At 48.3% G+C, this 21,589-nt stretch overlaps 1 protein-coding gene across 6 annotated transcripts in view; it reads right to left on the bottom strand.

Annotated features, from left to right (window-relative positions):
• Positions 1-21,589, bottom strand: part of PTPRE (protein tyrosine phosphatase receptor type E) — a 179,630-nt gene that overhangs the window by 88,871 nt on the left and 69,170 nt on the right. For 3 of the 6 annotated variants that reach the window (XM_027960450.2, XM_060404828.1, XM_060404829.1), the window contains exon 2: positions 18,394-18,416. The exons of 2 other annotated variants lie outside the window; for them this stretch is intronic. The gene's annotated coding sequence lies outside the window, so the exon portion shown is untranslated. Of the gene's footprint in view, positions 1-14,804; positions 14,918-18,393; positions 18,417-21,589 lie in introns of those variants that run through there. One more of the 6 variants, XM_027960451.2, reaches the window with a different exon arrangement.

The following is a 21,589-nucleotide window of genomic DNA, read 5'->3' as shown; positions in this document are numbered from 1 at the left end:
TGAAGCTGAGAAGCCTTGTTGTGTTGGGAACAGAAAGAAAACTCTCTCCACATAGGAAGGAATGCTGTGGGGGCCTCAGAAACCAGGCTTTGACAAAGGATAGATACACTTCTCACAACGCCCACTTTACCGAGCAACGAGGGGGCGTGGGAGGTTGGGGTTAGCAGATGTAAGCTATTATCCGTAAAAAGGATAAACAACAAGGTCCTACTGTGTAGCACAGGGAACTGTATTCAATATCCATATCCTATGGCAAACCATAATGGGGAAGAATATTATAAAAGAATGTCTGTGCCTATATATATATATATATATACACACATGCATGTATACATATGTATGTATGACTGAAACTGTATGGCAAAAATTAGTACACTGTAAATCAACTATAAAAAATTAATAAAAAGTAGTAAATAACCCCATAGCAAGCTGAGACAGACCATGGAAGAAAGGGACACGCTGTTTATTTTGGGATCCTTAGCACTTTTTTCCTGCTTTGCGTGTCTTTTCACTGTGAACTAGGTCCAAAACAAAAAAAGAAAGGGGGAAAAAAAATGAGGATTGCAACACTTACAGGGACTCCCAGCAGCCAGGAGGGCTACCCAGGTGGCTCAGTGGTAAAGAAACCGCCTGCCAACGCAGGAAACACGGGAGATGTGAGTTCAGTCTCTGGCTTGGAAGATCCCCTGGGGGAGGAAACGGCAACCCACTCCAGTGTTCTTGCCTAGAGAATCCCATGGACAGAGGAGCCTGGAGGCTACAGTCCACAGGGTCGCACAGGGTCGCACACAGCTGAGCAACATCTGAGCACACGTGCCAACAGCCAGGACGCATCAGCTGGGGTTGCGTGAGTTCACGGCCCAAGTGTGTGTGGTCAGAGCCATCCCTGCCCCTCTCTGCTTCCTCTTTTCGGGGAAAGAAGAGTCTTCCTGAACTCAGCTCCGACAGGAAGTGAGGCAGAGGGCAGCCGCTGAGTGCTGGGAGGTGCGCTGGATGGGTGAGGATCCATCCATCTGGCTTCCGGACTGAGGCACCTCAGTTAGAAAACCCGGGGAACCACTTGAGAAGAAAGTGTATTCTGCTGCTTTCGGATGGAAGGTCCAACAAATGTCAATCAAGTCTATCTGGTGTAATGTGTCATTTAAGGCCTGTGATTCCTCATTGATTTTGTGTGGATGAGCTTCCATTGGTATAAGCAGGGTATTGGAGACCCCAGTGTTACCTTGCTACTGTCGATTTCCCCTTTTATGGGGGCAGGCACAAGCAAGAGGGAGGGGATACATGTTTACAAACAGCTGATTCATCTTGTCGTACGGCAGAGACTATCACAGCATTGTAAAGCAATTCAGTTCAGTTCAGTTCAGTCGCTCAGTCGTGTTCGACTCTTTGCGACCCCATGGATCGCAGCACGCCAGGCCTCCCTGTCCATCGCCAACTCCTGGAGTTCACTCAGACTCACGTCCATCGAGTCAGTGATGCCATCCAGCCATCTCATCCTCTGTCGTCCCCTACTCCTCCTGCCCCCATTCCGTCCCAGTATCAGGGTCTTTTCCAATGAGTCAACTCTTTGCATGAGGTGGCCAAAGTATTGGAGTTTCAGCCTCAGCATCAGTCCTTCCAAAGAACACCCAGGACTGATCTCCTTTAGGATGGACTAGTTGGATCTCCTTGCAGTCCAAGGGACTCTCAAGAGTTTTCTCCAACACCACAGTTCAAAAGCATCAATTCTTTGGTGCTCAGCTTTCTTCACAGTCCTACTCTCACATCCATACATGACCACTGGACAAACCATAGCCTTGACTAGATGGACCTTTGTTGGCAAAGTAATATCTATGCTTTTTAATATGCTATCTAGGTTGGTCATAACTTTCCTCCCAAGGGGTAAGCATCTTTTAATTTCATGGCTGCAATCACCATCTGCAGTGATTTTGGAGCCCCCCAAAATAAAGTCTGACACTGTTTCCACTGTTTCCCCATCTATTTCCCATGAAGTGATGGGACCGAAAGCCATGATCTTCGTTTTCTGAATGTTGAGCTTTAAGCCAACTTTTTCACTCTCCTCTTTCACTTTCATCAAGAGACTTTTAGTTCCTCTTCACTTTCTGCCATAAGGGTGGTATCATCTGCTTATCTGAGGTTATTGATATTTCTCCTGGCAATCTTGATTCCAGCTTGTGCTTTGTCTAGCCCAGCGTTTCTCATGAAGTACTCTGCATATAAGTTAAATAAGCAGGGTGACAATATACAGTCTTGACGTACTCCTTTTCCTATTTGGAACCAGTCTTTTGTTCCATGTCCAGTTCTAACTGTTGCTTCCTGACCTGCAAATAGGTTTCTCAAGAGGCAGGTCAAGTGGTCTGGTATTCCCATCTCTTTCAGAATTTTCCACAGTTTCTTGTGATCCACACAGTCAAAGGCTTTAACATAGTCAATAAAGCAGAAATAGAGGTTTTTTTGGAACTCTCTTGCTTTTTTGATGAATCAGCAGATGTTGGCAATTTGATCTCTGGTTCCTTTGCTTTTTCTAAAAGCAGCTTGAACATCTGGAAGTTCTCAGTTCATGTACTGCTGAAGCCTGGCTTGGAGAATTTTGAGCATTACTTTACTAGCATGTGAGATGAGTGCAACTGTGCGGTAGTTTGGGCATTCTTTGGCATTGCCTTTCTTTGGGATTGGAATGAAAACTGACCTTTTCCAGTCCTGTGGCCACTGCTGAGTTTTCCAAATTTGCTGGCATATTGAGTGCAGCACTTTCACAGCATCATCTTTCAGGATTTGAAACAGCTCAACTGGAATTCCATCACCTCCACTAGCTTTGTTCATATTGATGCTTTCTAAGGCCCACTTGACTTCACATTTCAGGATGTCTGGCTTTAGGTGAGTGATCACACCATCGTGATTATCTGGGTCATGAAGATCTTTTTTGTACAGTTCTTCTGTGTATTCTTGCCACCTCTTCTTAATATCTTCTGCTTCTGTTAGGTCCATACCATTTCTGTCCTTTATCGAGCCCATCTTTGCATGAAATGTTCCTTTGGAATCTCTGATTTTCTTGAAGAGATCTCTAGTCTTTCCCATTCTGTTGTTTCCTCTATTTCCTTGCACTGATCACTGAGGAAGGCTTTCTTATCTCTTCTTGCTATTCTTTGGAACTCTGCATTCAGATGCTTATATCTTTCCTTTTTTCCTTTGCTTTTCACTTCTCTTCTTTTCACAGCTATTTGTAAGGCCTCCCCAGACAGCCATTTTGCTTTTTTGCATTTCTTTTCCATGGGGATGGTCTTGATCCCTGTCTCCTGTACAATGTCACGAACCTCCGTCCATAGTTCATCAGGCACTCTGTCTATCAGATCTGGTCCCTTAAATCTATTTCCCACTTCCACTGTATAGTCATAAGGGATTTGATTTAGGTCATACCTGAATGGTGTAGTGGTTTTCCCCACTTTCTTCCATTTAAGTCTGAATTTGGCAATAAGGAGCTCATGATCTGAGCCACAGTCAGCTCCTGGTCTTCTATTTGCTGACTGTATAGAGCTTCTCCATATTTGGCTACAAAGAATATAATCAATCTGATTTTGGTCCATGTGTAGAGTCTTTTCTTGTGTTGTTGGAAGAGGGTGTTTGCTATGACCAGTGCGTTCTCTTGGCAAAACTCTATTAGCCTTTGCCCTGCTTCATTCTGTACTCCAAGGCCAAATTTCCCTGTTACTCCAGGTGTTTCTTGACTTCCTACTTTTGCATTCCAGTCCCCTATAATGAAAAGGACATCTTTTTTGGGTGTTAGTGCTAAAAGGTCTTGTAGGTCTTCATAGAATTATACTCCAATAAAAACACTTCTCTGGTGGCTCCGACAGTAAAGAATCTGCCTGCAATGCAGGAGACCCAGGTCTGATCCCTGGGTCAGGAATATCCCCTGGAGAAAGGAGTGGCTAACCACTCCTGTATTCTTGCCTGTTGAATTCCATGGATGGAAGAGCCTGGTGGACTGCAGTCCAAAGGATTGCCAAGAGTCAGACACGACTGGGCGACTAACACTTTCACCTTTCAAAAATAAAGTACACAAATAAAATTGTAAAATTCAATACAAACAAAAAACCTGGGGAAGCCTCTAGGGCTGATCTTCTGGAAAAAAAAAAAATCCTTTAAGGTAGTTTGTATGGTTAGAATCCTGAGTGATTTGAATAGACTGTGTCTGAAGTTAGTATCAGAAACGGGAGCACCGCTGTCTCTCTCCACACGGCCCCCTGATATGTGACATGCAGCCCCCCATCCCCAGTCCTCTCCTCGGGGTTTATTTTCTACTGTGGAAGCAATGATTTTAGCAGAGCAGGCTGGAGACATCCTGCCTTCTCTAGTATCACACGCATGAGTGTCTTCAGTGCATTTAACCGCCTTTGGTAAAAGAGAAGTGAAGGTGTCCGTTTCAGAGCGATGGAAGCATCCGACAGTGCGGGTCCTTCTTGGAGGCGCACTCTCCCTTCCAGACAATTAGACGTCATTTGCTCACTGCTCCACATCCATCCTAGGAATAACACGGCTTTTTGAGGCTTCCCTTGTAGCTCAGTCGGTAAAGAATCTGCCTGAAATACAGGAGACTCAGGTTCGATCCCTGGGTCAGGAAGATCCCCTGGAGAAGGAAACAACAACCCACGATAGTATTTTTGCCTAGAGAATCCCATGGACAGAGGAGCCTGGGCAGGCTATTGTCCATGGGGTCCGCAAGAATCAGACATTACTGAGCAACTAAACCACCACTTTCCATCATCTTGAAACAAGAGGTGCAGGCTGCCATGCCTGGCAACATGTCCCTGATGTGAATTTTCTGAGAAACCCGACTCTCTGACACCAAGGCTGGTGGCTTGCGAACTCTCAGAGAAAGCTCCCTATTTCACTCTAACGCACATTTAAAAAATAGAGGTCAAAACCATTTCATTCAAGGCGGCCCAGGATTTTTTTTTCCAGTGCATGTGCAAGCGTAGCCTGAGTGTCCACACGGACAGAATGCCAAATGAGCCACGTTAAGAATGATCAGGTTCCTGACCTGACAATTTTCCTCTGACGCTCAGCAAATTCACCACAACGCCAAGAGGGCTTGCTCTAGTCATTCTGTGATGCCATCCAGAAGCACTAATCAAACACTGCAGCATCACTGGAAAACAGCCTTTCCACGTAGGTGTTTGTAACAATCTATTGCATGGAGCTATTTCTGAAACCACAGAAGCCTTGGGTACCATCCAGTTCCAAACCCCGCCTGTCGGCTCTGGGCCATCAGCAAAGCACCAGCTGGTAATTCTGTGGTGCTACTCTGGATCCATAGGCCCTGAGAATTTAGGAGCCTCTGAGATCCAAGGCGCTTGCACAGAGGCCCCACGAAGCTTGGGACTCACTAGCTGTTGGGCAGTCCTTTGAGGGCGGAGCTGGGGGCTGAACCTGGTCTCTTGGATGTGACAGTCACATTCCGGCAAAACGCTGGTCTCCACCCTCTCTTCCTGGAGGAGGGGAACACCATGGATTAACCTTCTCTGCTTCAGAAGGCAAAACAACGGCTCCATCCAGTAGAGACGATCTCTGAGAGCTAAGGGATATGCCCACCAAGCAAAGCCACCTACCAGCCTTAAATTTCTGTGTCTTGAAATGGGATTTGTTTGCAGTCTTTTATTTTTTCTTGTTTTTCTTTCTTTCTTTCTTTTTTTTACTGTACCATGCAGCATTTGGGATCTTAGTTCCCCAAGTGGGGCTCAAACCTGTTTCCCTCGCAGTGGAAGCTCAGAGCCCTAACCACTGGACCACCAGGGAAGTCCGGAAAAGGCGTGCATCTTCTATCAAGCAACTGAGGATGCATTCTAAGAGGACTTGTTTTCAGCCACAGACTTTACACACCAGGAAGAATGAACCTGTCCTCAGGACCAATCCCCTGCTGCCTGCCGTCTCCCATCAGAGCAGAGTGACACCTTCCCCCTCCCCGGAAGTCAGCATGGCCCTGATGTTCAGCCTCCAGCCACACAGATCTGAAGCCTTTCTTCTCAGGGAGGAGAACGCCAAGCATGGCTCCTGGGTGAAGGTGCTCTGAAGTTCTGAGGATAAGGAAATTGTGAGAGGCACCGAGTCCATTCATGAGATAGACCGACGCCCCGGCTACAGCCAGGCTCGCTGGTTTTCGTTTTCCGGGGTCTGCTCCATCCACCTCCTAGAAGAGACGGCGTGCTTGGCCTTTTACTCAACGTGTCTGAAACTCAGCCAGCGAGGAGGCGGCTTCTGCAGCCGGAGCTTCCAGGATGTGACAGAGCCGGGTCAGACGTCCGAGCTGCAGGGCTCACCAGGGCTGTGAGTCATGAGGCTATGCTGCTCTCTCGCTTGTGAAAATAACAGTGCAGTGGTGAGACCCAGCTTCCAAATGGAGCTCCTTCCACGAGAATAGGCTGCAAAAATGCCAACAGCTTGAAACTGGCTCACCTGCTTGAAATTCATGGGGTTTGGACCAAACTGAGGGATAACACAACACCCCGTGTTAATTCTGAGATCCTATCCTCCACCACGCTGCAGGGTCAGTTTGGGCTGGTATGATTTATTTTGCACATTCAGGTCTTCGTCATCTCATTTCCTTGCGTTTTCTTCAGTCACCCAATCACCCATTCCATTCCCCCGGGACTGGGAGGGTGAGGCAGGGATACCAGCACTTGGTGCAGGAAGCTCATAATCAGGGCTCCTGGGCACTGAGAGCTCTTGGCGTCCAGGTGCCCAGCCCTGCCTGCCTCTCTCCCTGGGCCCTGGGGCGACCCTGAGAGCTGGTCTGGCCATCTCTCCCCACTCTCCATCCCGCACGGTGTCCGAGGGACCCAGCTCCTGGGGAGACTTGAACCCTGATCACTCTTCTCAGTGGGTAAACCCATGGTTGATAACAGGGCCTCATCTTGGCATGCATGCTCAGTTGCTCGGTCATATCCAACTCTTTTGAGACCCCGTGACCTGTAGCCCACCAGGCTCCTCTGTCCATGGCAACAATACAGGAGTGGGTTGCCATGACCTCCTCCAGGGGATCTTCCCCGGCCCAGGAATCGAACCCTCATCTCCTGAGTCTCCTGCATTGTCAAGCAGATTCTTTACCGCTTGAGCCACTGGGGAAGCCCCTTCATCTATGACTATAGACCTTTAATTGACTGACCTAAAATGTACCCCTCTCAAGGCAGGGAACTTCAAGGCTTGTAGGGGGCTTTGACTGGACAGCCTACTCCTTCGTTCTTAGGAATCCACATGAAATGAATGGGGGGACTGGGAAGAAAACTGCCATTAAAAACCCAAACGGGGCTGAAATGCGTAGTTCTGGCCCGATTTGGAGACCACGGCAGACCCAAACACAGCTCTCCCCTGAGTTCATGGAGAATGGGGCCAGAAGTACCAGCAGGCCCACCTGACATCTGCTGCACAGCCACAAAATCAAAGCCAGCTCGGCCTCATGTGTGACAGAACTTCACTGGGACGCTTGGGGGTGTTGTGTGTGTCCTCAGTGGTGTCCGACTCTTTGCGACCCCATGGACTGTAGCCCATCAGGCTCCTCTATCCATGAAATTTTCCAGGCAAGAGTACTGGAGTGGCTTGCCGTTTCCTCCTCCAGGGCGTCTTCCTGACCTAGGGATCAAGCCTGCCTCTCCTGTGTCTCCTGCATTGGCAGGCGGGTTCTTTATCACTGAGCTACATTAGTTGCCTTCAATCATTTATTTATATGTCTCTTGCTCCAAAAAGGAGGCAAAGCAGCATAGGGAGTATTAAATCACACTCACTCAGACACCAGCACTTGTGTGCGGGCCCAGAGAGACAGGGTCCCTGCTAGAAGACCTCTACACTAGAAGGGGAGGGAGTGGATGAATACAGCTTTTCCAAAGAGTAGTGAGTAGCAGAAAGTCCCCGAGGACGGGAAGTCTCATAGGGAGGACTGGCAGCCCTAGGGGTGATGGGGAGACCGTCCCAGAAACTAATGATGAAAGCGGGAGAATTATAAAGATCTAGCTGGAAGTATCGGAGAAGGCAATGGCACCCCACTCCAGCACTCTTGCCTCCGAATCCCATGGGCGGAGGAGCCTGGTAGGCTGCAGTCCATGGGGTTGCTGAGAGTCGGACACGACTGGGTGACTTCACTTTCACTTTTCACTTTCATGCATTGGAGAAGGAAATGGCAACCCACTCCAGTTTTCTTGCTTAGAGAATCCCAGGGACGGGGGAGCCTGGTGGGCTGCCGTCTATGGGGTCGCACAGAGTCGAACACGACTGAAATAATTTAGCAGCAGCAGCTGGAAGTATATCATGTTCCCAGAGGGGAAAAAAAAGTCCTTTATTGCAAAACATCCCGGGGGAACATTCCAGTGCCCTGACCATCACTGCTCACACCAGAGCTGGCTTCAGAGATTGAGAAGAGACACTCAGAAGGGGCTCAGGGCTTGGGGCTTACCGCCGCACGCCCTGTCCTGAAATTTGAAAGAATTTTGTCTCTGAATCTGTGTTTGACAAAGAGAAGTCAGACAGTACAGCTCTGCACTGTGCCGGGGGCTTGGGGGTATTGACGCACACCTTCTGCCACCTTCCCTGGGCGGGATCCTGCAGGCCCATTTCTGGCCCCCGATACACACACGCCTCCTCCTGAGTTCCAGAGCAGGCGCTGGGCATTCCTGAGGGTCTTTGCGCCCTGAAAGAATCCCCCTGCCCCAGGGAGCATGGCATTAAATGGGAGGTATGAACCACTCTGGCAGGTCTGCAGAGAGGCCACAGAAGAAAAAGCTCTTTTCCTGCTTTTTGAACAAGCAACCGGGCATCTTGTGTAGCAGACCCTGGTCTTGCTAAGTGCCGCCCCAGGCACTGCGGAGAACGCAGAACGCGGTTTTCTTTCTGCTACCTGGTCGTCTCCCCAGTCTCCCTCAGACAGTCATTCATTTGTGCGTTCATCCACGGTACCCAGAGGCCCGCCAGGCTGCCACGGGAGATTCGGATTGGGACATTCTGGGTCCTCCAGAAGGTGGCACGCCCCCACGTGGCCTGGTCAGCCCTGGGGCAGACCCACTGTTTTCTGTGCCTCTTCAAGGGCCCAGTCAAGCGTTAGCTTCCTGTTTTGTGTCCCGCGTTACATAAATCACGGGGAAAAGTAGAAAACAGGCATTTTTAAAAATATGCATTTTCTCTAGATGAAGAGGCAGCTCTATACCATCAGACCATCCTCTGAATTTGGTTTTTCATTCCTCAAGATTAGCATTTCATTCTCTTTAGACCCTGCCCCTGAAAGAAAAACCCTTTCCTATGGATTTTTGGAGGCACTGGCCAGGACTGCTGAGGCACCGCTGACACGGTTTTCCATCTTTCCCAGAATCTGGTGGAGAAATTTCAGGGAATCGTTGTCTCAGTCGTCTGCTCGCCCTCGGTCAGGCCCACTGGGTTCTATGATTCGGTGCAATTTCAACTTTTTTTTTCAAATTCCCCAGGGATACTGTGATATATACAACAGATACATTTTTATGAGTTACAACCCAGCTGAAGTAAAAGTTATTATTATTTCTTTAACCTTTAAAGTGTGGCTCAGATGGTCAAGAATCTGCCCACAAGGCAGGAGAATTGAGTTCAATCCCTGGGTCAGGAAGATCCCCTGGAGAAGAGCATGGCAACCCACTCCAGTATTCTTGCTTGGAGAACCCCATGGACAGAGGAGCCTGGTGGGCTACAGTCCACGGGGTCGCAAAGAGTCAGACATGACTGAGTGACTAACACGTTCACTTTCAAATTGAGTTTCGGAAAGGGCTCAACCACTGCCACAGTCTGATGAAGAATGAAGACTCCCATCTGTTTTCAAATGCCCAGATGTGGCGCTTGATATCCTGGCAAGGTTCTGGATTTCCGACATGATATCTGGGTTTCCAGCATGGAACGAGGATGTCTGGAGCGCCACCTAGATGTCTGACAGCGGTGCATCTGCTTATGGAGAGAGGTAGGTGCCCGCTCCAGGCCTGCAGTTTGGCCCTCAGGGCAGCTGGTTCTTCCTGAGCTTTACCAGGCCTGGGAGCAGCCACCCTGATGGAGATGTGTCTCCTGTGCAGGGAAACAGCTGGGGGAAGCCCTGAACCTGGGCCTAGGATGCTGGTTAGAAGCAGATCGTCCCCACAGAAAAGCAACGGCCTCATGCACTTTGCAGCATCCTCACTAGGAACACAGATGACTTTTTGGCTATTCATGTTGTACTAGAACTTTTCTAGGATGTTCCCTGGTGGCTCAGTGGTAAAGAATCCGCCTGCCAATGCAGGAGCCGCGGGTTTGATCCCTGGGTCAGGAAGATCCCCTGGAGAAGGAAATGGCAACCGACTCCAGTATTCTTGCCTGGGAAATCCCATGGACAGAGGAGCCTGGCAGGCTGTAGTCTAGGGGGGGTCACAAAAGTCACGACTTAGCAACTAAACAACAGCAAGAGAACTATTCTACTGCTTCCAAAGTCCCATCTCGGATGGACAGAATCCTGGAGCCTTGCAGAGGTGGGTGGTTAAGGAGGTGGGCCACTTGACTAAAGCCACCCAGCCAGTTGGGAGGAAACAGGGAGCCTCCTGACCCCCTAGGTGGGCCCCTCCTCTGCTCCTTCGCAGGTAGTTATTTGATCGGACCCACTTCACAGGGCTGCCCAGCTGCCCTCCCGTGGCACACCATCTCCCTTTGCTGCTCTTCTCTGATTGGTACCATCTCCTGCTGCCTCTGGACCTTCCTGGTCCCGGCATGTGCTATCCCGGTGCACACCCATCTTCTCAGGCAGCGCCATGGAAATTGATGCCAGGTGCCCTGGGTGCAGGGCAGCTGCCTGGACTGCTTCCCTGGAGGCTCCTTGCTCTCTGCTTGGCCCTGGCAGGAGTGCGTCAAGGTGAAGACAGATGGTCTTCACTCCCCGTTCATCTCAAGGAGCCGGGCTGAGCTGCCTCTGAATGGAAGCAGTCTGGCGGTGAGCCCGAGATGGGAACAGAACAGCTCTGTCCCCAAGTCGATCCTGGAGCTCCTGTCACTTAAGGCGATGGACACCAGGGGTCACCAGACCCCAGCTGGGTGGACAGAGGCCACTTGGGGAGGCCGTGTGAACCTGCACGGACACTGACTCTTACTGGGCTTTCTGTTAGGGAAACCTGAAGTGAAGTGAAAGTAGCTCAGTCGAGTCTGACTCTTTGTGACCTCAAGGACTGTAGCCTGCCAGGCTCCTCTGTCCATGAGATTCTCCAGGCAAGACTACTGGAGCGGGTTGCCATGCCCTTCTCCGGGGGGATCTTCCTGACCCAGGGTTCGAACCCAGGTCTCTTGCACTGTAAGCGGCTTCTTTACCGGCTGAGCCCAGGGGCGCCCTACCACGTGGCATTGCAGGAGTGGATTTGCTGCAACATGGGGAAAAAAAGCTTAAAAAATCACACAGCTTACAAAAGCACTGTGACAGAGAGAGATGCTTTTGGCTGTTTGACAAAGCAGTGCTGTCCCCTCCAGAGGAGAGCGTCACAGTCGCAGGTGACATCACTGCCATTTCACACGAGCTGCGGAGGCTGAGCACCTCGTCTCAGTGATGCTCCTGTGTCCTCTCGCCCCAAACCCACATTACTCAGGTTCTATCAAAAATAATTTTTAAAAGGAAACATGACTTAATCCTCAGCTGCACAGGAGGAAAACACACAGCCACGGGTAGTGAATCACTCATGAAAAATTAAATAAATCCACCCACGGCGGGAAACAGCACCACAGAATGTCGGTGTTGGCTTCACGTTGGAAGGAAGCCAAAAGCAGGTTCTGGAAATCATGATGCCTCTGAATCTTATCTTGCTCACGTTGTGTGCACTTGAGATCTCCAACTTCATCTCAGCAGCACACGGTTCCAGCCTGGTTTTATTTATTTCTTTGGAGAGCCATCACAAGAGGGGAGCAGAGGGGCACTGGCGTTTCCATGGCATCCGAGGAGGCTGAGCAACTCGTCCTCCTTGCCCATCACTTCTCATGAAAGAGACCCCATCGCAGGCCCCCAGAACTCTTTGCTGGGATGGACTGCAAAACAGTGGAAAAGGGACCCTTGTTTTTTATTAACTCATGCTTCTGCTCAAGTTTTGAAATCAAAACCCACAGTTTCCAACTTTTCTTTCCTGTATGTATGTGAGCAACATCACAGAAAGAAGATTGCTTTTCTAAAATTGTTTTCCGGGAGCCAAATGCTCTTTTATAGGTTCCCACTTCTTCTGGGGGACAGTGGGAAAGCTAATACAAATAAGAGGGCAGAGGCAAGAAAGCACCAAAATAGACGCTTGCTTTCCAAAGGGAAGATTATAAAACACTGACAAATTTCATCTTGGAATGGAAGGTGATGGGCCCCGGATATGGAGGACACACAGCAGTGGTTACCTGAGGGGCATTTCTGCTGTTAATGCAAAATCCAGAGAGAAACCACCCCTGAGCACAGACCTTTCTGTCATGAAAGGGCCTTTAAAAAAATCCTCACCAGGCTCTCTACTTTTTAGACAAAGAAGGTGTGACTCAGACATGAAGGGACACGTCTAATTCATTCAGCTTTCTCCAGCTAAACTCTATTTCTGTCCACTCCTTGTCTGGGCTACTGCGCAGAACACACACTCAGAATTGCTAAAGAAAGGACTCTAATAGAGACCTTAAAGGCAGTATTTCCTGAAATCAGAATGAGGATCTACCACTGTGTTTTTTCAAGGTCTGGCACAGTCATGAGCCTGCAGGAGACACCTGATAAATGCCGGGCGGGTGAATGGACAGGCTATTGGCCACAGAGAAAGGAAGCCTGGCAAGAGTGTTGGAAGAGATTAGAGAACTGGATTCAGTCAGCAGATAACATGTGGAAACACTTTGGAACCCTGGCCAAGATCAACTTAGGCGATCATAAAACTGTTCCCAAATAGAATTATCTACCAGAAAACTGTTTGCAGAATCCATGGGATACGCTCCTAGTTACTAATGAACTCTATTACTTTCATAACAGTCAAGTCACATTTTCCATAAAAGCGTGATTTCCATTTTCGACAGGTCTGCCTCTCACCTTTGGAGAAGATGTTGAGAGCTGATTGGTTTTCAGGTGTGAAAGGAGCCTGGGCTCCATGCAGGGGACACGGGGACCTGTGAGCCCCCTCCCCACCAACCTCTCCACAGCCCCCCAAGTGTGCTTCCTCATCTTTCTTGCAGAAGGGAGAATGCACCCCTAGCCTGACTCCAGGTGTCGAGAGGCTCAAGGAGCTTGCTTTGCAAGCTGTTCCCTGCCCCGTGTGCGCGCGAGGTGTCAGTGCCGCTCTGCTCTCAGGATAAGCCATTTACATTATCTGGCAAAACAGGAAAGAGATCAAGTCCTGTTTCAGGGAATGATAATTTCCACCAACACGACGTTTAACAAAAAATTAACTTCTCAACAGCAACACGGTAGCTTTAAAAATATGTATACATATCTAACACCTGAACACAAAGTCAGCACCATTTCTGAGAGCAGATCTATGGGGAGAGTCATCTGAAATCAGTTAAATACCGTCAACATGTATTTTTAAAATGTTGTTAGAATGCCATTGGCCCCCATCACAAAATAACACAAATCCAAGTTCTGGCTTTGGTTTATGTTCGTTTCAGTTCAAAACAAGGAGAAAAGCTACTCAGAGAACCTATTGCGTGACGCATTTTGGTTCAGCAATTCCACAGGGATCTTTCCTTTTCCAACATTTTAAATAGTTGATAGCAAACTCTGCATCGTAAGAAGCAGTCTTTTAAAAAGTCACTTCCAATCGGCAATTTTGGAAAGAATGCACAGACTCTCACGGTGCCTGCATGACCCAGTTCACACAAGGCTGCCCCCGGCCACACGCCACCCCTGCCACCCAGGATGGGGCTGTAGCTGGGGATGAGGCCCTGCGTCCAGTGGGGACTCGTCCATGGTCCTTCCATGGGACCCCAGGTCTCCTTCCTGACTCCGCGGCTTAATGGGTCTGAGAACGTTCTCTGTAAGTCACACCCCCAGTGGTTTTATAAATGTCTTATCTTCCTTCCCCACAGCGTCAATGCTGCCTCTCACCAGGCAGTGGGCACAGATCTGCAGCTGACTATGCCATCTGTCCCCGCAACGTCTGCCACACGGACAGGACAAGCTTGTCCCCAGACAGTCAGCCCAGCCTCGTGAGCCCACACACCAGCTCCCGGGAGACCTGCTTGCTGCTCAACCACCCAGGCATGGCCCGCTTTCTCAGCATGCCGCTGGTAACTAAAATGCCACTCCACAAATCTAGTTGTTAAGGGAAATGAAAAGGGTGGTTTTGGCTATAAAAATAGAAAATGTCTGACTTAAAACGGGTATGATTTTGATGTGTCATCCAGGCAGCCCAGGGCCCCAGTGATGGTTGGGGATTGTTTTCCTACAAACTGAGCCTCACGTGACTTCCTCCCAGCCCCCAAGCAGACCGCTCTCTGGACCATCCCCACGCACCACTTGGCCTGGCCGTGGCCAAGAATCCAACAGGGCGCCGTTAAAACGGTTTCCTGAAGCATCGGTTCCAGATTTCCTGCCCAGGGCGGCACAGAGTTAACCCAAGGGCTTGCTAATGTTTCATTTAATGGATGCTTCCTGATAATATTCTTTAAGCCAGTTTTTAAATACCTTAGGAATGATTAGAGTGGCCAAAAACTTCACTTGGGTTTTTCCATCCGATGTTACAGAAAAATATCACATAAATATAAAATATCACATAAATACAAAATATCACATAAATATAAAACACAGCATGATTCCCTGGGGATAAGGCTGCCCTTCGGCTTCCCTTTACCTCGTGTCCCACGGGGACGATGCTGGGCACCCATCCTGGCCCGACAGAATCCATGTCTTCCTGCCAGCTGGAAAGGATTTCTAGAAGAATTCCAGCTCTGAGCTGGGTCTGCTGGAAGCTCAGAGATGAGAAGCACATTTATATAGGAGATCTGTGTTCCTATTTTCCCTAAGCGGAAACTCTGACAGCTCAATATCCCTGCCTTTGCTATATGACAAATGAATACCTAGCAGGCGCTTTCAGGAGGCACTTCTTGGAAGAATGTTGAAACTTTCCTGGGGGTGGGAAATGGAAATGGAAATAAGTGAGGGATTAATGCGTTTGTCACCATCAGATCCAAAGGCATTGTTCCAACTGGCTGTCAGCTTCTACTCTCGTCTGCGGGAAAGGAACAGCTTCGTTGTTGGGAGAAACACATTTTCCCTGGACAGGACAGTCCATGCGTGCTAATAAAACCCCCAGGACGTGGCAAATGAAGGAAATAGGGATCGGATCTCTTGGAAAGTTTTCAAATCTCCTGTGCCCTGCACATGATGTTTCGCTCATCTTCCTGTAGACTCGGAAAGCGGCACAGGCCACACGGCACCCATTCTGCCAGCGGAACTGCAACCTGAGATGGGCGGAAGGCACGCTTGGGGTGGTCCCCCTGCCCCAGGAGAGCAAGCCCCTGCCTGTGATTTGAAAACCTTCAGACTCTTCATTCCTTCCCTTTCTACCATGGTGGCTGTTTAAGCCAACAGCCAGGGAGAAAAAATGACTTGGCAAAGGGCAGTCGTGTGCATTGAAACCGACAGAGTTGGAAGCACAGAGCCTTACGGAGGACAAGGCTAGTGAACGGATACTCTAAGTGAGTTTTAAAATTAAATTCACCGTGACTTATAATTAACACTCCAAGTTTTCTTTTATTCCTGGGGTATTTCCATGAACCACAGTGAAATCAGCAAGCTGCAGTATGGTTTAGTTTTACTTACTGGTGGACACCGTTTGGTATAATAATGTATTTTACAAGACCTCAAAGAGCTGGAGAAAATATTTAAACCTTGATTGTGTATCTTCTGTATGTTCTTAATTCTGATATTCCACTACGTGTTTTTAAAACACTAAGCAACTGAGATCCTCAGTGTTGCAAGTATTCTCCAATTGAGGGAACTTTGGTCATTTTTGATCGATATGAACTACAGTTATTATTTCCCAAATCTATTTTTAAATATTGAAAAAAGAAGAAAATATGAGAATGGGTGGTTGTACTAGAAAGACTCCTCTTAATCCAGTTTAAAATTGACCTTCTTTTTTTAAAAAAAAAAAAATCAAATATTAAGCCGGTATCTTTTTTTAAATGAAAAAATCATGTTATTGCTAGACAAGGAAATGATTTTCGATATCCATTATAGTACAACAAATATATCACTATCTTGTTGCATGCCTTCATTATTTTTTTAAATAGTTTGATTTATTTATTGGTTTCTTTACCTCTGAGCCACCAGGAACAAAAACAGTTTTATTAAACGCTTATTCTTGGGGTCATTTCACTTAAAGTCACAAGAATCCTGGGAATCGCTTCCAGATAAGAATGAGGTTGGCAAGTTCACTCCTCTGGGGCCACTGGCCTGGGACGGCCTCCAACCTCAAGCGGCCTTGGCCTCCAACCAAGGTGACCTATTTATTTAGCTCTAAATGACTCAAAAAAGCAAGTGTCCAACCTCACGAATTAAAAATAAATTCCTTTCTATTAATTGAAACCCCGAAGCTCTGGAAGAGAAGCTCTCAATAGTTTAGCAATGAATTTGCCACAGGCTAAGAGACCTATGATTCTAAACAAAGGCAGCAATAAGGTAGCTGTGGTAGGTAGGCAAGTTCACGCTTCCAACAGACTTCCCTCACACCGAAGAGGAAGATTCTAGAAATCAGAAGCAGTCTTAGTCTAAGGACTCAGCGCCCTGAGCACAACTCTACCCTCCTGCTAAAAAGGAGGCTGGGACCAGGGGGAGGAGATGCTGCCCGAAGCTTTGGCTGCCAAGTGCCCCTGGCGGAGACCAAGATCAGAAGTCAGACTCCTACACAGACACTCAGCAGCTTTCGGGGGAGGAACTTCCAAATCTGCAACTGGTTTGAGACGGTGGGAGCTAGGGGCTCCCAAGTCATGGGCTCACTCAACTGAGAGCCAGGCTGACCCAGGCCCGGCCCGGCAGCACGTCGACCAGCTCGGGCGAGCGTCTGTGGCAACTAGCATAGAGGGGCTGATGCTGAGCCAAGAGCCGAGGGACGCAAAGGTTGGCCACGTCTAATACATCACAATCCGCACCTAGTTTCAGAAGGAGATGAGTCTGGGGGCCCGCATTTCATCCCAGCACGGTCGGGACCCGCAGCTTTTCATCGGCAGCAGGTTTAACATCCTTGCCAGCCCATTTGAATGAACAGTACCTCTCACTTGGGATCCTAAGACAAGAAGGGATGGCGGACTTCTTATAATTAAGTCTCCATCCCACTAATATCGTTCCAGGAATGACCCTTCTCTTTGATTCCCTCCATGGACATTTGCCCGAGGAAAGCGTGCCACTCAGAACCATCCACATCCAATAATTACAGGACAAAGAACATGGGAAACAGAATGAGTTGAGTAAGTAGGAAATGGAAATTTTCCTCTTCTTTGTCTTGATAAATCTTTGACTATATTTAGCATGTTTCGAGATAGGCAGAAACAGTCCACATGACCAGAATGTCCAGGAATGACCACAAGATGGATGCCCAGATGAAAGGCACAGCCTTGAAAACAGGGGGCAAAGAATTGACCCATCGGCCTTAGAACAATTCTGAACAGAGTCAAGGGTTTTCAAACAAGGTGATACATTTGAGAAAGGCAACTGCCCCCATCCCGGTTCACTCACGAAAGGCACGCACACAGGAGGGCCGAACAAATGTTACCTGCCCATAAGCTGCAGCCACTTTAAAAGCTCTTAGATGGTCTCCCCTCAGTTTCCTTAGGAAACCTGACCACAGTAAGTGGATGAAGTGAACACAGAAAAAGTGATGGTATTTCTTTTCCTAAGTACCAGGACCTGGAGGCTGTAGCATATTGCCTCAAAAGGCAAAAACTGATGGAATGCCAACACTGTTTTTTTTTTTTTTTATTTTTTACTAAAAGTGCAATCCAGAAAAGCTCCTTTTCAGCAGTTTTCCCCACAGCAGATCAATTTAAGAAGCAATTACCATCAAAGCAATTACGTACCCTGTGCTCCCAACAGTCCCCAAATGTGTGTCACTGAGATAAGATGAGGCCCTTTTCACTGAGGACAAGTCAGTGAGGGAAAGCATGTGGACACTGTGTTCTCAACAATGCATTTCAGGGCTCTGAGCAGCTGAGCCAGATTTGAAAAACCAAAAAAAAAAAAAAGAAAGAAATTATATAACCAAAACTGTGATATGGGCCTGCTCAAGCCATTTAAGGCATAAAATTCAAATGTAACATGCTGACCACATGGCCTTCTTTCTCTAGAAGATAATGCTTCTCTAACAATGAAAGCCAACACATTTTTTTTTCCCACTAGTTAACTACACACCAGAGAGAATCTTTGAAAAGTTTTGTACTCACCAAGGGAAAACGAGGGCTATAGTCTGAAAAAGAAAGAGAAAAAAAGAGAGGGTCAGTTTTCTGGTTAAAAACAGCGCTCTTTTTTGCCACTGCTTTCCCCACAGCACTCGTGGAATGTGCTCATGTTCCCCTCATGATCTGGGAGCTTCAGGAGACCTGGGTTCAATTCCTGGGTCAAGAAGGTCCTCTGGAGAAGAGGATGGCTACCCAGTCCAGTATTCTTGCCTGGAGAATTCCATGGACAGAGGAGCCTGGTGGGCTACAGTCCATGGGGTCGCAAAGAGTCGGACATGACTGAGTGACTAACACACACACACTGACATGTTTTAATCTCAACAATAATAACACGTTTTCCCCACAAATATCAGCTTTCAAAAGCATCCTGCCCTGAGTGCTCCTGTAGTCTCTGCTTGTCCTCTGATGGCTCACCAGGGAGGGAGTACGCTGGATCTGAAGTGTTGGCCTCTGGCCCCTGAGGGCTCCATCTGTCACGGGCTCCTTTCTTTCTTTTTTTAACACAGGCTCCTTCTGTGATCAACAGTGTCCCTTCCTCCCGAGCCACCCCATCGGCCCGTCTCTCCACAGACAGCCTCTTCAAGCCCGCTGGGGACACCTCCCTGCACCCCACTTTTCCAGCTCAGTCAGTATCCAGCTCACTCACCATTCATCTAGCGCTCATGCTCTGTTGGTATTCAACAACTCTACTGAGCTATCATTTACATCCCATAAAGCCCACCCGATTAAAATATACAATTCAGCAGCATTTAGCACAATCACAGGCTTCCCAGGTGGCACAGTGGTAAAGAATCCACCTGCCGGTGCAGGGGACGCAGAAGATGCAGGTTTGATCCCGGGAAGATCCCCTGGAGGAGAAAATGGCAACCCACTCCAGTGTTCTTGCCTAGAGAATCCCATGGACAGAGGAGCCTGGCGAGCTACCGTCCATGGGGTTGCAAAGAGTCGGACACAACTGAGCAACTGAGCACGGACACAACCCCCGAATAGTCCTGGTGAATCCCCGCATGCACCCACGCAGCACAGCCACAGTCTCACCATCTTCCTCGCCATCTACCTGGAGCACGCTTCATCATCCCAAAGGAAGTCCCCTACCCATCAGCTCCTAATTCCCCCCGCCCACCCTCTCCCCACCTATTGGCTCCAGGCAACCACTAACCTATTTTCCGATATGGACCTGCCAATTCTGGAAAATTCATATAAACAGGGTCCAACAGCAACTGGCTGCTTTCACGGAGTACGCTTTTGAGGTCCATCCATGCCATGGCCTGTACTAGTTCTGACTCCCCTCTATGGAAGGCTACCATCCCATTATGTGGATGGACCACCTTCTGTTTATCCATTCTGCTCAGCCGAACAACATGACCATGTTCTAGGATCTTGTGTGAGTGGCCAGTGAGGCAGCCTCGTGCCAGGGCTGGGAGCGGGCATCTCCCAATGGCTGGAGACCTCACCCTGTTGTCATCATCTTTCTGCCCTGATGGACGGTGGAATCATGCTTTGATGTCACTATTGTTTAAACAGCAAATGCAGTATGTGGCATTTTCCACCAAAATAGACTACTTATCTTAACCATGGCCAGGCTAGATGTGTTAAACCAATTACACTGATAACAAGTTGTTGCACTAATTGAAAAGTTGACCTGGGAAGGAGGTTTGAAGCCAAAGCAGCAGAAGAAATAATTCTAATATTGAGGAATCTTGCGTCTGTGTCTGCAGATGTGTGTGTGTGCTTAGTTGCTCGGTTGAGTCCGACTCTTCTGTGACCCCAAGGACCGTGCCCCATCAGGCCCCTCTGTTCATGGAATTTTCCTGGCAAGAATACTGGAGCGGACTGGGACTGCCAGTTCCTACTCCAGGGGATCTCTAACCCAAGGATCGAACCTGTGTCTCTTGCATCTCCTGCATCGGCAGGCAGATTCTTCACCACCACACCACCTGGGAAGCCCAATCTTGCATCTACTTATCGGTAATGATGGAAGACTGAACGCTCCCCCCTAAAACTGAGACAGAGGCAAGGGTGTCCACTCTCTCACTCACATTTAATATTGTCTCGGAAGTCCCAATCAGTGTGATAAGGCAAGGAAGAAAAATACATAGACGTTGGAAAGGAATAATACGACTTTATGCTCAGATGACAAGATCATGTACATGGAAAATTCTACAAATCTACAAAGAAGCAATGGAAGCCCAGTCTGTTAGTGTGTAACCCAACCTGTTTAAAGTCACAGAGTTCCCAGAGTGCAAAGGAGCCCAGAAGCACACAAAGTACACCGGGGGAAAGATAAGTGGGCATTAAGCGTTGGGTGAGAGGGAATCATCGGGGGCACAGAAACCACTTTTTTATAGAAATAACTTATTACAAAAGCCCACTTCTTCCAATCCCGCAAATGATCTTGGGAAGATGCTAGAAAGAGTAACTTCTGGTCTTTGTCTGGGGCCAAGTATGGGGAGAGGCCAGAGGTCCCAGGTACCCTTAATATATCAGGAGGATTCGTAGAAATCCTCACAACTCTCTTCCAAAACAATGCCGAGTCATCTTAATGTAAAACAAAACCCCAAGATGTGCAGAAGCAGGCCTGCAGCCTTGAATCAAACTGAAATAACAACCACAAGACCAAAAGGCCAGCTGGGTGTAGAACCCAGTGGGCAGGGTGTCAGCGGATGGTTAAGAAAATGAGAAAGTACGACGGACTACATCCTAAACGAGCCCAATTATTAATCATTTTAAATTAAACTTTGAAGCGAATTTTTTTTTAAACAAAGCGAAACTACACGAAACAGTGGGCACTACAAAGAGATCACACATTATGCTGGCTCGGGGCTCACATATGCTCGCCTGAAACCACAACTACCAGCTTCTCTGAAGGACAGAATTAGAGTAAAACCCCAGCAACCAGAATATCCTCTGAAGTCAGCTTTCATCACACAAACACTTCCTTTAGCCCAAGACCCCTCTGCAGATGCCTACTGTCACAGTGGCCCAAGATCTGAAAAGGTGAAATAAGCACATTATAAAGTGAGGGTAGGGGAAGCTGGTCCCGTGGACAAACCCACTCCTCTCGAAGGGGGTTGTCCCTGGGGAGCTTACAGGGCACAGTGCCACAGCTGGATGGGCTCCTGGTCCTCCTGGAACAGCACAATTCTCCAAAAGAGGAGAGGAGAGAAGCTGCCACTTCACT

This window comes from Ovis aries, chromosome 22 (genome assembly GCF_016772045.2).
Source record: "Ovis aries strain OAR_USU_Benz2616 breed Rambouillet chromosome 22, ARS-UI_Ramb_v3.0, whole genome shotgun sequence".
Lineage (NCBI taxonomy): Eukaryota > Metazoa > Chordata > Mammalia > Artiodactyla > Bovidae > Ovis > Ovis aries.
Note: the sequence above shows the minus strand (reverse complement) of the source record. Positions and strands in the feature narration are given on the sequence as shown.